The sequence below is a fragment of the Zonotrichia leucophrys genome, chromosome 2 (genome assembly GCF_028769735.1).
Source record: "Zonotrichia leucophrys gambelii isolate GWCS_2022_RI chromosome 2, RI_Zleu_2.0, whole genome shotgun sequence".
NCBI lineage: Eukaryota > Metazoa > Chordata > Aves > Passeriformes > Passerellidae > Zonotrichia > Zonotrichia leucophrys.
In genome coordinates, this window is record NC_088171.1 from 38,926,182 (window position 1) to 38,943,289 (window position 17,108).

Here is a 17,108-nt window from a genome sequence, read left to right on the forward strand (position 1 = left end):
CTCCTTTCCCCAGAAGTTTTTGTGTGCCTACAACACAGGACAGGTGCTACAGCTGTGCCAGTTTCACTCCTGACCCCATCAACAGCACAGGTAGCACTGTGACAAAAAATGTTTATACTTCCTGGGAAGGAGTGGAGGAGTAATACTCTGACAATAATTCATCAGTAAAGCCTGATAACAAAAGGAATTAATCTGAAAAAAAAAAAAGCCATGAGTTGTGATTTTATTACTGTGAAAGAGTGAAATCCTGTTTTTAACCAGAAATAATCAGCACAAGACTGCAGTTTTGGAAGATAAGGTCTTTGATCTGCTTTTCCATTCCCATCCCTGCCTCTAACCCAGCACCTCGCTGTGGCTGGCTGTGCCCCCCAGGAGCTGCCAGGTGAGCATCTCCCACAGGCACCTCCTCACACACCTCAGGCAGAGTCTCACAGAGCACCTGAAACTGGTGCTTTAAACTGAGGGTCATCATGTTTAATGAGCCAACAGATTGTGAAAACCTGACCTTAAGAAATTAATGGCATGGGTGGCCTCTAGCCTCTCTTCCACTTCCTCCTGCTGGTGCACATCTCATTTTCCTTATTCTCCTAGTTCATCAGAGATGATGTTTTTAGTTTACACGCACTGTCCAGCCTACATAAAAAAGCATGACCATGGGGAGCAAAACCAAGGACACCCTACCCAGCCAGTGCATAGCAAGATGGTCCAACAGGTCACACTGAACATGCACAGCCCAAAGCCCCACTCCCAGGTCCATCCACTAAGACAAAGAACTGTCCTGATCTGCACTGATCCACCTGCCATAGGACTGATGCTGGCACAGACTCCCTAGCACAGACAGAATTTCCTGAACCTGTCTAGGGAATTTTCACATAAACTTCTCTACTGAAAGTGTATTAAGGAAAAAAAAAAGTCTCTTTGTAGGTCAGAAAGATACAAAAACAGCTACAGGTCAATGGCCCTTTATGTTGGTACAGCCCGATTGTGGAGCTGAATCTACATTATTTAAATCTACAGTTTGGTATGGCACAGTAAGGTAGGAAGGACTTTTATCTCATTTTTTTCCTCCCCTCTTAGTTATTCTATGTTGTAGCAGGAAGAGGAGTTGTGGATATGTATCTATAAACCACATTAAAGCCATAGCCAAGGCTTGCACCAGTTTAAGTAGGTTTGAGATCCTTGTGGTATTCCTAAAGTAGGAAAGAGTATTAGGACTACTATAGAACAAATTATGCTCTTATGCATTACTGCCACAGGGTTGCAGCAACCTTATCCACACACCCAGGGGCAGACATGAGGCCAAGATAATCCCAGGAATTGCTTTTCCAGAGCGGCTTTGCCGGGCTCGCCAGGCTCATGGTAATTCCTAACATGATACCCGAGCTCCTCCATGTGGCAAGCAGCAGCATCAATCGTTCCCGTGCGTAACAAAGAATGTCTTTATTCTTCACTGCATTCTTCCTCTCATTATTCCTCTTACATAAAATTAAACACTACCAAAGATGCAATATTACACTACGGGACAAGAGGATAATGAAAGGAGAACAAAGGCAGCATTACCCTGCTAATTTCTACTAGTCACGAACGGGTACTTTTGTAACACAATGTAGTTAATTTGCATGTTCACCAAAAATCCTGTTCGAAGTTCAGATATAGATCAGCTGTTTTAAACACTCAGCTTTGGACAAAATCATACATGGATGCAAATAGCCTCTTGATTAAAGTAGTTCCCTTCCTAGCAAAATGGATCTTATTATGTTGAAAATATACAACTTCTGCTTTGTCAGGCTAGAAATAACAAAACATAGTGCAGGCTTATTCCTTGAAAAATTGATAAAGAGCTTTTTGTATTTAAATGCGGCCAAGGGAGAATCTATCTGCCTTTTTTAAGGAGTATCTGGAAAATAAAGATAGCATTTGTTTAAAAGAAAAAGGGTTATGAATCTTCTACATCAGTACAAAAAAGATACAAAGGAAGTTTATTTTTCCCAGCCATTTAACACTTCAAGTTGTTTTGCAGGCTGCAGAATATTGTTCAGTCAGGTTTCATTCTGTGCTGAAGGCCAGTGTTCTCTCCTATTCCTGTGCCTACACAGCAATGCCATTTGCTAACATGACTTAATTAGCTCACACACTTGTTTTTCCATTGACACTCTAACAAGCACTGGTGAAACTGCTCACTTCTCAGTTCACTTGGGTTTTGTATACACAGTCACTACTCACGCCATAAATTAAGTTCTTTATTGCGTACACTCAGTAAATATTTTGGTTGATTATGGGAAAAGCTGAGACATTGTTTTGAAGAAGTTGTTTTTTCTTCATGGAAAGCTTAGTTTCTGCATGGTTTTATTTGCTTGTTAGTGAATTGTTGGGGATGTTTCCTCTGCACTATCATGAGAAAATCAGCAAGCAGAGGATGCACATCTGAACTGTTTCAGTGGCAACCAGGCCACATGAAAGGAAGGAGAGGTGGCAGAAAAAATGTGACCTTACCTGAAATACCTGCATGGAACCTAGAAGCAAAAGAACCATATTTCAGGGGGCAGGTACATAGAGTTATCTGCCTCCAGCCTCTTTCCCAGCAGTGCCTGGACAGCCCATTTCCAAAGTTTGTCATTTGGCCCATTGGTTCCTCATTTGGCACACAGACTTTGTGAAAGTCTAAGAGTGGGTAGCAGACAGCAGGGAAGAGAACTAAACTCACCTCCTCCCCCTAAACAGCAACACCTTAGAAAATATTGTCAAAAAAAAATTTAAAACCTTCACTCTTTGTTTATTCAAAAAGAATGCAATCTCCCCAAAAGCTTTAAGCTCATTCAACTTCATGCCTTTTTCAGACAATTGTTCAATTATCCACAAATTTTCTCAAGTCTGAAACTGAACAAACTATAACCAAGCTGATCAGTCAATGCTTTGGCCCTCAGGAAGATGAAGAAAAACTCACAGAGATTTCTATTCTTAGTAACTTTAATCTTAGCTGCAACTCACAAGCAGTCACACATTCCCCTAAAACCACAATAAGGATAAATTATGGTTTCAAATTGGTTCTGCTGCCCTTGTTTTATCATCTCTCACAGACAGAGGGAGCAAACTGCTAATCAGAAAGGACTCCTTTGGAGAAGAAGCTCCTCTAAGGGGAATAGTCCGGGTGGGGAAAGAATGGCAGCAGACCTGCTCCTATCATGATTGATCTGTACAGGCTATTTTCTTTCCCCTAAGACCCACATGGAGATACAGAGGCAGAGTGTGTTTCAAGCACCATCAGGGAACTGCTTTTGTTTGATGCATGGGAATAGTCTTGTTTCATTTTCAATAAAAATATGAGACAGGAAATGGGAGAAGCAGGGAGAGTTAAAATAACAACAAAAACAAAACAGAAAAAAGGAACATTCATGTATTATTTAAGCATCATTTAAGTTAGTTCCCACAACCATGTGGCTAATTAATAAAAATTCTATGGCATTTGCTGTTTAAAAATATCCAATAATTAACTTTTAAGCACATTTAATACAAATTTTGAGTACACTTATTTGCATTATGCATTAGAAATCCTATGTTTATGTTGCTAAAGTTTTCATTTTACCCAGAAGCAGAGCAATGAGAACTTCCACATGCTATTCCATTCCCAAGTCATGTTCTGGAAGGATTCTTAAGTTCACCAAGTCCTTCTCTTGCAGGAACGACAATGCCTGTGGTGGGCACCAGCTCACAAAGCACTAAGCTGAACCCTCAAGCTTATTCATATAGACCACAAACCACCTAATAAAAAGTAAAAAGCATTTCTCCTCACTCCAAAACCCCACCAGAATGTGAGCTGATGCTGTTTTGTTTTCAGTGTGGTCATGGCATATTTCCCATATGAATCATTCTGCTCAGCCTCCCCTCCTATCACGCACATGCAGAGGAGCACACTGCATTCCTCACACTGGAATGTGTGGAGAACTGGGCCAACCTTGCTCTACCAGAGCCCTCAGTACCTCCTCCCCTACACTCCATGCTATCCTCTATCATCCCCAGGCTCCCTTGTGAAGCTCCATCTTTAAAAGCTAGCATGCTGCGGAAGTAGTCACAGCTTGTGGAACTAGGTAACAGGAGATCAAGAAGGCAACTGGGATCAAGCTTGATGAAGGGGAGAGGATGGGCTCACACAAGAACAAATTTGTAAAAGAAAAAAAGTGGGGGAAAAGGCTTCACTTTGCGGAAATCTGAAAACGATTCGATCAAGACATAGGAGCAAGACAAGAGGAAATACTGCTTCAGAAAGGGAAAGTTTAGGAGGTTAGAGAACAGTATTTACAATGACCATAGAGATCACAGACATTATATTCCACAGAATTCCCAGGAACAAATTCTATCCATCATCTGCAAAGACTGATCAATACATTATCTCCCCTCTGTAGCTATGACATCCCAGTTGAAGTCCCCTCCTCTCCATAGTGCTACCCAGTGTTTTAGGTTCATTAACACTACTGAGTACCCATCTCCTTACTGTACTGAGTGCAGAGCACCCACTGTAGGCTGACCACCTATCCCCAGGAGCAGTCAGCCACAGCCTGACAGCTGACATCACCCTTTAAACAGGAATGTAGAAGTTCACAGTTATTTTTTTCTGTTGGCAGAGGAGGGAGGAGGAGAGAAAGTAATTAAGTGCATGAATGCTTGAGAGTTAATTTCTTTTCCAGTTTATCTGAAGAACGCAGGAGGTTTTAATCTTGATTTGAGGAATTCAGATTCATCCATGCTTCCAGATTAGCCCAACTACCATGTTTTTCTCACCACAATTACATGATCATCCACCAGTATTTGGGTACTCCAACTCCCCTTCGCCCCAGCCTCAACTCTTTCATTTATTTAATCCTTCAACACCATTACCTTGCCCCAGGTCCATCTATGAAAGTCAAGGGATTTACACCCCTTGAAATACACCAATAGATCATGCACTGAATTTAGCTTGTAAAACTATTCACTGTAACAATAGAGTGGAAATTAATGGCCACATCCTCAGCTGCAACCATCAGCTTAGCTCCATTAAAATCCACCCTGCGGCCTGACCCCTGAGCACTGACCTAACTCTGCTGGCTGACACAGTTTCCCTGGGCTTTGTGGAGAGCAGGAAATAGCCGGGGTGTGGGAAAGCCCCAGCCATGCCTCCTCCTACCCGCTCCGGTCTCCTGCCGAGCCTTTGCCTGGGCTGCAGCCTGGCTGCCCGCCCACCCCCAGGGCCTGGACCTGCGGCGCTCCTCCCAGACAGACATCGCCGGGATGCAGCCAGCCTGGAACACTTCGCTTTGGAAGCTCTCTCCTCTCCCGGTGGTACAAGCAGTCACAATTTGGGAGAGTAGCTGGAAAAAATAAGTTTGAAAAGAGGTGCTTCATTCTGAAAAGAAAGAAAGAAAAGAAGGAGAGAGAGAAAGGAAAAGAGAAAGAAAGAGAGAAAGAGAGAAAGAGAAAGAGAAAGAGAAAGAGAAAGAGAAAGAGAAAGAGAAAGAGAAAGAGAAAGAGAAAGAGAAAGAGAAGAGAAGAGAAGAGAAGAGAAGAAAGAGAAAGAGAAAAGAGAAAAGAGAAAGAGAAAGAGAAAGAGAAAGAGAAAGAGAAAGAGAAAGAAAGAGAGAGAAGAAGAGAAAGAGAAAGAAAAGAAGGAAAGAGAAAAGAGAAAGAGAAAGAGAAAAGAAGAAAGGAAAGAGAAAGAAAGAGAAGAGAAAGAAAGAAGAGAGAGAGAGAGAAGAGAGAAAAAGAGAAAGAGAAAGAGAAAAGAAAGAGAGAAAAGAGGAAAGAAGAGAAGAAGAGAAGAAAGAAGAGAGAAAAGAAGAAAAGAAGAAAGAAAGAGAAAGAGAAGAAAGAAAGAGAGAAAGAAGAAGAAAAAAGAGAAAGAGAAAGAAGAGAGAGAGAGGAGAAAGAGAAAGAAGAGAAGAGAAAGAGAAAGAGAAGAAAGAGAAAGAGAGGAGAAAAGAGAAAAGAAAGGAAAGAAGAAAGAGAAAGAGAAGAGAAAGAAGAGAAAGAGAAGAGAAAAGAGAAGAGGAGAGAGAAAGAGAGAAAGAGAAAAGAAGAAAAGAAGAGAGAAGAGAAAGAAGAAAGAAAAGAAAGAAAGAGAAGGAGAGAAAGAGAAAGAAGAAGAGAAAAGAGAAGAGAGAGAGAGAAAGAGAAGAGAAAGAGAAAGAGAGAGAAAAGAAGAGAAGGAAAAAGAAGAGAGAGAGAAAGAGAGAGAAGAGAGAAAGAAGAAAGAGAAGAAAGAGAAGAGAAAGAGAAAGAGAAAAGAGAAGAGAAAGAAAGAAGAAAGAAAGAAGAGAGAAAGAAAAGAGAAAGAGAAAGAGAAGAAAGAGAAGAAAAGAGAAAGAAGAAAGAGAGAAGAAAGAGAAAGAAGAAGAGAAAAGAAAAGAAGAAAAGAAAGAAAAAGAAAGGAAAGAAAAAGAAAGAAGAGAAAGAAGAGAAAGAAGAAGAAAGAAAAAGAGAAAGAAAGAAAAAAGAAAAGAAAAGAAAAAAGAAAGAAAAGGAAAAGAAAAGAAAGAAAAAAGAAAGAAGAAGAAAAAAGGAAAGAAAAAAGAAAGAAAGAAAAAAAAAAAAAGAAGAAGAAAAGAAAGAAAGAAAGAAAAGAAAAAAAGAAAGAAAAGAAAAAGAAAGAAAAAAGGAAAAGAAAAGAAAAGAAATTCTGACTGAAAGAACTTTTTTAATAAGTTTTAAACCAGGCCTTATGGTGAGGAGAGTAAGCATGCCAAAAGGCTCCCAGAAAAATCTACCATAATTAAAAACCAATGTCTCAGCCCTGAAGAAGACAAACTGGAAAGTTTTTCCTCTTGAAGAAGTCAGTTCTTGCTGCCATGTGTGTTTTTGCGGAAATACCAAAGTCCAAGGACCTGCCTCTATGTACACTATACAATCCTGTAAAAATCTGTTTAAAGATAAAAAGTCTTTAAAATCCATTACTTTTTATGTATTTTAAATGAGGAAGTTATGCTATTTAAAATAACAATGGGATGATTAGTGCATTACTGATCTCTTGGAATAAAACTCACTTGTTCCATGATCTCACTATACAAGCTTTGAATTTTCCCTTTCTATCAGAAAGAATAGTACTCACTGTGCAATAATTTCCCTATATCTATTACTTTTCTTGGTGTTCTACCTGTGGCTTAATTTGGACCTTAATGATGAGATACTAGGAAGAAAAAAATAAAAAAACATTGTGAACATTCCAATCTTCCTAATAACAAAAGCACCAAAATCCTTGAATCAAACTGTTACTTTATATGCCACCAATTTCCCAGTAGCCCTATTTCTCAATCAGGATTTGAATAATCTTTACAATTTGTATTCCCCAAAACTCAAATTTAATGAGTTAGTAGGTATAGAAAGAGAAATAACAGCTGCAGCTTATCCCGCTGTGCTATTCAGTAATGACAATGTTATACCACATTAGCAATTGTGACATTAATAAAAAGAAGCCCATAGGATTAGCCAGAGACAGCTGACTTTAGTCAAATGTAGGTCATGCTTTGTTTGCTCAGAGCTGGGTAATAAATTTCCAGGTAAGTGCTCTCATGTGTCATACATATATGCCAGGAGCATAATTTCGGCTATACTAAATGATCCACATTCTTAAATTTCTGTAAGCCCTTCTTGAATTATTGTTAAGCATTTAATTCCACAGCAGCATCTTACAGGCTACTTAGAGTTATTAACTCATATGACATTATGGCATGTTTTCTTTCTAGTGGCAGTTAATAGCATCTTGATCTGGTTTCCCTTTCACCTTAAGGTAACTGCAACTCTGAATTGCCAGTATTTAACAAAAGATACTTAGCAAGAAATCAAACTGACTACATTCTGCAGCTCTAGCTAAAGGGGAAAACAGTATTTGGAATCAATCCAAGCAGCAGCAAGATACCTTCTACCACAGAAGGGAGGCTTTAAAAAATATTTAAAGGAAATAAAAGCATAGCCTTCAATTAATAGTACAAAAGATCCTATCTCAATCTCTGCTACTTTGGCAAGCCCTCAAAATTTGGATTGAAAGCAGACTTTTAAACATATTCATATTTAATCTCAGCACAAGATGTGCGTATTGTACACCAAAACCTTAAAGGCCAAATCCTGTGTTCAGTAATACCCTGGCAGACTTCTGTGCAAAAGGGTGAGAGCACTACAACAGAAGCTGACCTTGAGGCTGTAATCTCACTTTCACTTTTTTTTTTCTTTTTTAATATTACGGTAATAATGAGAGGCACCCAACAAGACCAGGAGATTTTTGTACACGGATCATCCTGAGATGCAGAACAGAGAAGGGAACTCTAGTTGAGCTCAAATCATACCTTGTTACAGATGGGAGACTGATCCACAGGAAGGCTAAAATGACAGATTCCACCCAAGTCTCTTGTCTAGGGGTTGCTATGGCTTCAGTCAGCCACTTGTCCCTAATTTTAGGGGCACCAAGCTCTCTCTCACAGTCTGGGTGTCACAGGGACTGGCTCAGTCGTGTCTGTCTCATGTGAACTGGTACAAGTTCCACTTAGGGGGATCCATGGCTGTGCCTTAGCTCACGTATCAAGGTAGTGCCTTGTCACCTTATTTATATTTAATTAGTCCAATCGTTTCTGAGCAACAGTAGTTAATGCTTTGACTCTCTTCTATTTTTACCCATGTCTTTGCTAAAAATGTATTTACACATCAGCCAGTCTTTGGGGACTTCTGAAGCATGTCAAGGGGAAGAGCTGACATAGCTATAATTCAGTTGATTTTGTTTGGTTGTTTTAATGACATATATTCTCAAAATAGAAAAGAAAGACCAGGTAAATTGTTCTTTCTTAGTAATTTAGAAATCTTGAAATCAAAAAGATTTTATGTTTGTGTGTAGGGAACTAAACCGAGAAGACTTTGCAGTCTCTTTCAGCACAATCCATCAAGTACCAGTTTCTTCAAAGCAATGATTTTTTTGCTGATCTCTTTCTTGAAGGCTGCAGTTGCATCTTTATTATCCTTCATTGTTATCGGTGAGGCAAAATGCCATAGCTATGTTTGAGGCAAAAGAAATTCCTTCTGTGAGAGGCAACAATTTCCAGCAGATCCTGAACACTTTTGTGCTTGACTTCAATGAAGTAAAGGTGGTCAGCATTCTGTAACAAGTCTGTGTATTATCATGTAGTAGGAATATAGGGTGGGGAATGGGAAGGGGAAGGATCCACAACACACACAAGGAAAAAAAAATAGGAGGAAAAATAACAGTCTGAAAAACAAATAATAGGATAATAGGAGTGAATTTGTGTGAGGGTCAGAACCATGCAAATTCACCAAGTATTGCATACGTATGTCATCCCAGAGCAGCACTGGCCAGGCTGCCTTTTGTTGCTGATTTCTACCTGCTTTGCAGAAGGACAGAGAAGCCAGCTGAACAGCACTCAGCCCTTCATACTTATTAGGCAGATGAAGCTCCCTCACATGCATAAAAATGCACAAACCACGCACAGAAACATCCTCTCACAGAAAATGGTTTTAGCAAAATAAAATCATGTAAAGAAAATATTTTGTCTGAAATTGTCTATATTTTTTTCTCAAAATACAAATGAAGCATTTTCAGTGAGATAAGAAAAAAATAAACAGATCACGTTTAAATAAGTGGGGGGAGGTTGGGTTTCATTTTTCTTTTTTCTTTTTTTTTTTTTTTTTTTTTGCAAAGAGAAAAACAAAGAAGACCTTTTGGTGGGAAAAATCAATCCCTTCACTGATGGGCTGGCTGTCTCCCTGTCTGCACAGGCTGATGCTCCTTTGTTCCCAGCTCTGTTCCCCAGCCTTCCAGCTGAGCTGGTGCCTCAGAGGATGCCTCCTGGCTCCCTCCCACAGAGCACAGCCCAGAAAGGCAGCTCACTGCCCACCCTCCTCACCCGTGTTGTGGATCACATCTCAGACTCCTCTTCCCACAGGATGCAATGCTAGCAGAAGCAGGACTTCCCAAAAACTCATATTCCCTCTTCTTCCCTGCCTTAAAAATATCAAAGAGAGTATTTTGCTTTTAATTCAGGGGTTGTTTTTTTCTCCATCTTAGAGCCAATCAAAGACACAGCACAAGAGCACGATCAGGGTGACAGGCAAGAAATGAGTCTTTCTCCCCAAATGATTTGCAGTGGCAACTTTTGTTTGGGATAAAAGCTTGAGGCTTATAAGTGCAGCAAGGCCAAAGGAAGGAAGTTATTTCACACAAGCAGAGCATGTGGCTCATTAGAGCTGTGGAATAATAGGGATTTTCAGCATAGGTGATAGGATGTTCATCAAGGAGGAAGCTGGATGTAGGGTCCTCTCCCTGCCCTAGCCCACAGCAGCTCCAAGTTGTCTTTCTCCCTAGCACAGCCTCAGTAGCACTGGGCTCCATGCAGCCTCCTCAGGGCTGTGCACTCATTTCTGTCCCTAATCTCTTACCCATCTTTCCCAGGCTGTCCCACACACACTGACATGGGAGGTCATCCGTGGGGCTGGGGCACACTGCTGCAGCTGGGGCCCCTCTCAGGGCACCCAGGGCCACCCGAGCATTACCATCAACCACAGGCACTCACCCCCCACAAACCTCCCCCCATGTAATTACACCTTTCCTTTTCAAGCCCAAAATTCTGTTTGTGCTAGCACAGTTGTAGGGCTGAAAGCCCTCTCAGGCAGTTCGATGGAAATGATGCTCAGCAGAGGCAAATTCTCTGTAAGAACAACCCAAAGCTACATTAAACAGCCCAGGAAAGGCACAGACAAGCACTAAAAGAAATTTAAATAATCCAGCCTCCCTCTGCTGCTGTGTTGACAGGTACAAACGGGCTACAGACAGGAGGTGGAGTGCTGCAGCCTGTCCTCTGTAACTGTGGACAGAGTGTAACCCTTGCTTTGTGCCTCAAACCAATGTACAAATACCATCAGGATTTTCCTAAGGCAAGCATTCATAGCTGCACAGATGAACAGTAGGATTTTGCTTTTAAAAGAAAAGACAAAAGCAGGGAGGAATTCCTGCCAGTGTTTCAGCCTGGGCATTCAGGTGGCTTGGGAATCCCTCCTGGATTTGTGATACACACTTTGGCACTTATGTTCAAAGTCCCTCAAATACCAAGAATAAAAGGACAACACCAGGCAAAATAATTTCCAGCTTCTAAATCAAATACCATCTCTAAAATATCTTTCTGTATGAGTGAGAAGAAATAAAATAATGATTTATTCAACAATTATGAGGATGAGATGTGTATCAACTACACATTTGATTGATGCCAAGTCTCAAAAACCATAAGCTCTTCTCTCCTTTTCTCGAAATAATGAGAAATGGCTGAAGATACTACAAGTAAACTATTTGTAATCAGATTTCCAAATAATTAGTTCACACTGTTACTTTTAAAACCACTTGTGCATCGCTGGAAGGACAGATATCTGAGGAGAAAATGGAAAACAGAGGATTAAAAAAAATCCCCAGGTTATTACAGGGAACTGTGATTTAGGCTTCATCATCAGGACTTACTCATTTACATGCTGCAGGGCCATTCCTCAAAAAAAAAAAAAAAATCTGTCACTGGAAAAACAGGCATAGTTACATGCAACCTATGGTACATGCCAGACTCCCTGACATCAAATTTCAGTTACCTAAGGTAATGTTGGTGTAGTACCCTTAATTATCAGTCAAATTACCCCTACATGAAAAAACATAAGGGTGAGAGAGACAAGGAACTTGTCAGGGACATTCAGGCAGCAGCCTAAGGTGGCCTAAGAGCTCTGACACCCAGACAGGCCTGGCTGAAAGCAGCAGATAAACTCTTCTTGCAGTTAGTTGCTCATGATGTTGGTACATTAAATCTATCTATGGAAAAATAAAATGATGAAGCAAAAAAAGGTTAACATTAATCTCCAGTAAATTTAAAGAGATCTGTCTTCTCAAAAGAGTTAAGAAAAATAGCAACTGGGGATTGGTGACTGAATTCTCTACTCATCTCCAAATAAAAAAGTTTCAGTGGATTTTGGTAAAACACCAGGGAAACACCTGAGAGTCAAACTCAGTCCTAAAAGCACAAGATTCAAAGAAAAGCCCACAAATTGCATGTATTTGTTGAAAGCACCAAATTAAAGGCTGCAAATAAACCAAAACTCAAGCTAATTGGAAATCAGATGTTGTACCCATTACCATTAAGTGGTATCGAATATGATCAATATGCTTATGTTACTATTAAAAGCCTGTGGTAGGCATTAAAACAATTATGCAAAAAAACTGCTCTAAGAAATCCTTAGACAAGAACCATGAGAAAAGGTAAGAAAAGGTAACACTAAATTTCAGGGAAAAAACCCAAACAAATGCTCTCAAAAACTAGAGAGTCTGAAGAAAAAGTAACTATTATGTCTACTGCCTGTCCAAATCCTGCTTGTGAATAACACTTTTATTCCCACCGACACACACACGAGTCTTGGGAGGTTGATGAAGGAAAGAAGAAACACAGCTACTATCCTGAAAAGCAGAGAAAAGGAGGGATGTCCTGTTCCAAGACAGGACAAGGGCAAGTGAGGCAGAAATTGCAAAGAAAGAAAATATTCTTCTTCAGCTTTACAAGATGCACAGTCTCCACCTTGACTGCTACTCTCCTGAGTCTGCTACACTTTCCATACATGTGCTTTATGGGATTCAGGTGTGGAAACAAGGGAGGAAAAAAACCTCTGCTTTGACGAATGCATACCAGTGGCTTGCTAATGACAGATGAGGCCCAGTACTGCATTTGATTGGCATCATTCCCAGCCACCAATGTCTGAAGGTACCCAAATCAATTCTCACTGTGGAATCCTGCTGAGGACAAGCAGAGCACCAAGGCTCAGCAGAACTGGTCGCAGGGACAAAACCAGTAGGAATTTTAAAAGGATGGGAAAACGGATGTGTATAAGCCAGGCAAATCTGTGGCACACTGATTTATAGGGATTTGTTAGCATGCCAAACAAAGGCTGGTAATTTGTTGGCTGATTGGAAAAGAAGAGTAGGAAGCTTTAAGCCATAAAAGCGTAAATGGTCCCTGCAAACACACACATACACAAAAAAAAAGACTGTCCTATTTCCCTAGTTTTGTAGTAATTTGTGTAACCTCTCTAAAATTCCTGGGGACCTAAATATAATTATATGCCTTGGGAATGAATTTGGACAACAGTTACCAGATAATACCTGGTGTGGCTTCCAGTTTAGCACACAGCTTAAAAGTCAGATGTAGGAGAGGAAAGTCTCATTTCTGGGGGTATTGCAGCAATAATTTACAATTTCCAACAAAAATTATAAAATATAATTCAGGGAGACTCCTTGATCATTAAAATCTTATGTACAGTGATGGTAGTTGGTTAAGCTGGGTACAAAATCAATGGGAAATGACAAGAGGGAAGAAGACTCATCTTGCTCATCTCAGGCACACACAGATATTTTTCATACCTTCAGTACAAACCAGAACTGTTGCTGTAAGATGGCTCTAAATATGAACTGCTGTGCTGTTATCCTGCAATACCAGCTCCTCCAGCACAATGCCTGGAATCGTTTCTGCACAAAGTGTCACCACAGCTGCTGCTGTATATTTGGCTTGAAGTTCTACCTCTAGGGAAACCCATGCCAAACTATTTATAATAATGGGCTGCAATTTATGTGAAATGACTTTGTACCCTTCCTACATGAGAAAGATTCAGCATACCAGTCTATTCATTAATGCCTCATTAGTTTAAAGGTTCCTTTATAAAGCAATAATACAGGTACTTCGCTTCTCTATGGTGTCGTTCTGCAAAGAGTGTCAAAATGTTTTCCAAACGTAACCAAATATTTAACAGCCTCCAAAATCAGTGTGGAAGATGGGAAAAGATTATTATGTCTGTACCTAGTATACTTTCATATTACTGATAAAAGGAGGCATTTAATAGTCAAAAGCCTCTGAGTCCCTACCAGGGCTCTCCATCCTGGCTTTCACCTTGCACTGCTCCTGCAAAGAAGAGAGAGAAAGGTACGTCACAGGCAGAGCTGTACACAAAATTTAAGAAGAAAAGCTCACTCTGTCTGGGGAATCAATCTCATCAGTGTAAAAACTGTGTGGAATGCTCTGCCCTGTGTGTGGGCTGTGCAGCCAGGGTTTCTTATTTGTGTACTCAATGGATGGCTTGAAAAATATTACAAGAAAGTTACAATAAAATCTCAAAAAAATACACAAGTTCAAGTCTACAAAGTACTTAAGCAAGAGATTAGCTTCCAGCATAGGAGGAATCAAAAACAATGCAATGTAACCTGTTTTGCCAAGTCAGAGGGTAAAGCAAGAATTTGTTCTCTTATTTAATGTCTGATGGGCGACAGTAAAGGCTGCCACACAGACACACAAAGTTCACTTTTCACTGTATCATCTACCTGAAAGTGACCAAATTTAGACTCTCTCTCTCTCAGCTATGAACTCTGTTCTTTGATAGAGGTCATCCCCAGCTCCACATTTTTAAATGCTGATGCAGTTTGAGTGTTGCCAATTTTCCTGAAATCTTAGAACAAATTGCTCTCTGTGCTGCCCATCTCTTTCAGTTTTTCCTCCAAGGAATACTGGAGGCTGGTAATAGGAACTTCTGGATGGAAACAAGCAGGGAGTATAGCAAATCTCCACTCTTCAGCCCAAAGGTAGCCCGAGAACTTAACACTGCTTATTTTTATTCATGCTAAAATAAAGTGGACCACTCAATAACCTAGTTTCTGTGAGCCAGACAGCCCTGCTGAGCAAATTCACAGCTATCTAATTCAAATCACATATTTTCTCAAAGCCTGCCAGTGATCTCCTACTGAAGCTACAGAATATCTTGGTTCATCTTTGTCTCAAACTGACAATGATAGCTCAAGCTGAGCAGATGGTCATTTTTCTAGTCAGGAGATTTCCTATGACATTCCTTCAACCACATATCTAAGATACTTCCTGCTCTTTCATTCACAAGATCTTGATTTCTCTCTCTCCGAAGGTGATATTTTCATCCTTGGCACCTTCTGAAATTAGATAAGCAATCTTCTCTGTTTATTTGCTGTAGTGTACCTAATTTGCTGGCAGACAAAACCCAAAGTAGCCAAAACCAAAAAAGCAATCCTACTTCTGCCATAGCTAGCTCTTTCCTGTGTAATTTATCTCTGTCTTACACACACCCAAAACTCACCCCACTTTGGGTGGATGATTGAAATGATTAATCCAGTGCTTAAGCTGAAGGTATGAGGAGACCTGGGCCATCTGTAAAGATCACCAGGAATCTGCTGCAAGCCTACATTTTGACAATATGCATGTTCCTGACAGCTTAGATAATTGAACACTGCATACAGGCATCTTCCCTAGGGGGTGTGCTGCAGAAAGGAAAAATACAGCCCCAGACTGTAAACCCTGCCAAGTACAAAGCACTCCACTCATCCATTACTCCACCTTGTCCAATTCTCCACCGCCTCCTCACAGGCAGAGGAGAAAAATCCTTGGAGGAATATTAAAATCCACAGCTTAACTCTGGATCATCATCCCAGAACTTCTTTCCCTAAATAGGTAGCTCTACGGACGGGTTTTGTTAATTATGTTGTTCCCAGCCAACAAATATGTGATACGTTCCCCATGACCACCACTGACCACAGGACACTCTATCACTCAGCAGCTTCATGAAGGCAATGAGGAATTTGATCTTCTGTGTAACAAAGTCTCCAGACAATCTCAGCCTCCCCACAGCAGAACATAGTTGAAAGGTTTGTGCTCGCAATACAAAAACACAGTTAGTTTTTCCACTTAGCAAACTGTACTGTAAGTAGTATATCACATTTTTGCAAAATTGTCCATAAGCCATTCTCAGTTCCCAACTCACTAAAGTTTATAAAACACATGCTAAGCCCCATTTATTTTGCTGGAAGCAATCCCATGTTTTCAGCTAGTGATATTGCCAAATGCAGGTATTCAGAAGTCTTGAGTAAAGCACTACGTTCCAAAGTAATAGGTCAGTATTTTCTTAAAGATATTATTTTACCTTGGACTCATTTTCCAACTGTAGTCCAGAGCCACAAGGACTACAAAACTGGGTTTAAGCTTAAAGATTTGAATCTCTTCTAACAGAGCTGAAGCCTTAAGATCAACACAAAACAGATGAGAGATGGCAATGCTGAGTTAGATAGGCACATGCTTAAGTGATTTGTTTTGTTTCCTTCTTGAAGGGAAGGGCTTTGGAGGAGAGGAGGTCAGAACTTTAACCTCCAACCCTTTCACCTTTGAATCCTTACTCAAAAGCTTCCAAGAAGGAAAAAGGACTTTGCAGCATGTCTGGGCATTTAACAAATCCAGGCTCTGGTTAATCAAATAGAGAAGCCCCAGGGCTGTACTAATTCCTAGACCCAATGAGGCCCCTCAGAATAGAAGGAAACTGTGAGCATAATAGGTAGTAGAGCTGCTTGAGTTCATTTACATGACATATCCCTGGCTCCTAAGCTATTCTAAGGCTCCTGAGTGAATAGCCAAAAGGAGGTTTTCCCCACCCAAAACACTGATCTGCTCCACTCAGGGCACCACTGACCATAGTGACCCCTAGATTTGTGGCACTGCAAAGCACACTAAATATTAAGGGGTGAGTGAGGCTTCAGGAAATTACATATAAATATGGATTGTATTTATTAAGTGTGCTGATAGATATGCCAGATCTGACACTGTCTGTACAAAACCAGAGATTCAGTACAACAACATACAAAGAAAAAAAAAAAGCTAAACTGCTAATTACAAAAGAATAGACACTTCACAAATGTTTTCTTGCAGTCAGATTTTCTTCCTGCTCTCTCAATGGAATGATTTGCTATTACTTCATACCAAACTCAGTTGAAATTAGCTAGCCATGATGCTTTACATCACGATCTCTTCAGTAGCTAAGTAGTTCCATGCAAGACAACCAGAATTTAGAAAGCAATTAAAGGATCAAATGATTCAGTGAAACGTTTCTGCAACATGCAATTTAAAGGGCTAAAAGTCTTTCTGCAGCCATCAACGCTTTCAGAGTCATGAGTTTATTTTTACTCTGTTATTTCACTTGGTGAGGGGACTGTATATATTTAAGGAGATGGCTGATCCTAAAACAGGAGCTCAGTCTTTAAACACTGTTCAGCATAAATAGTATTC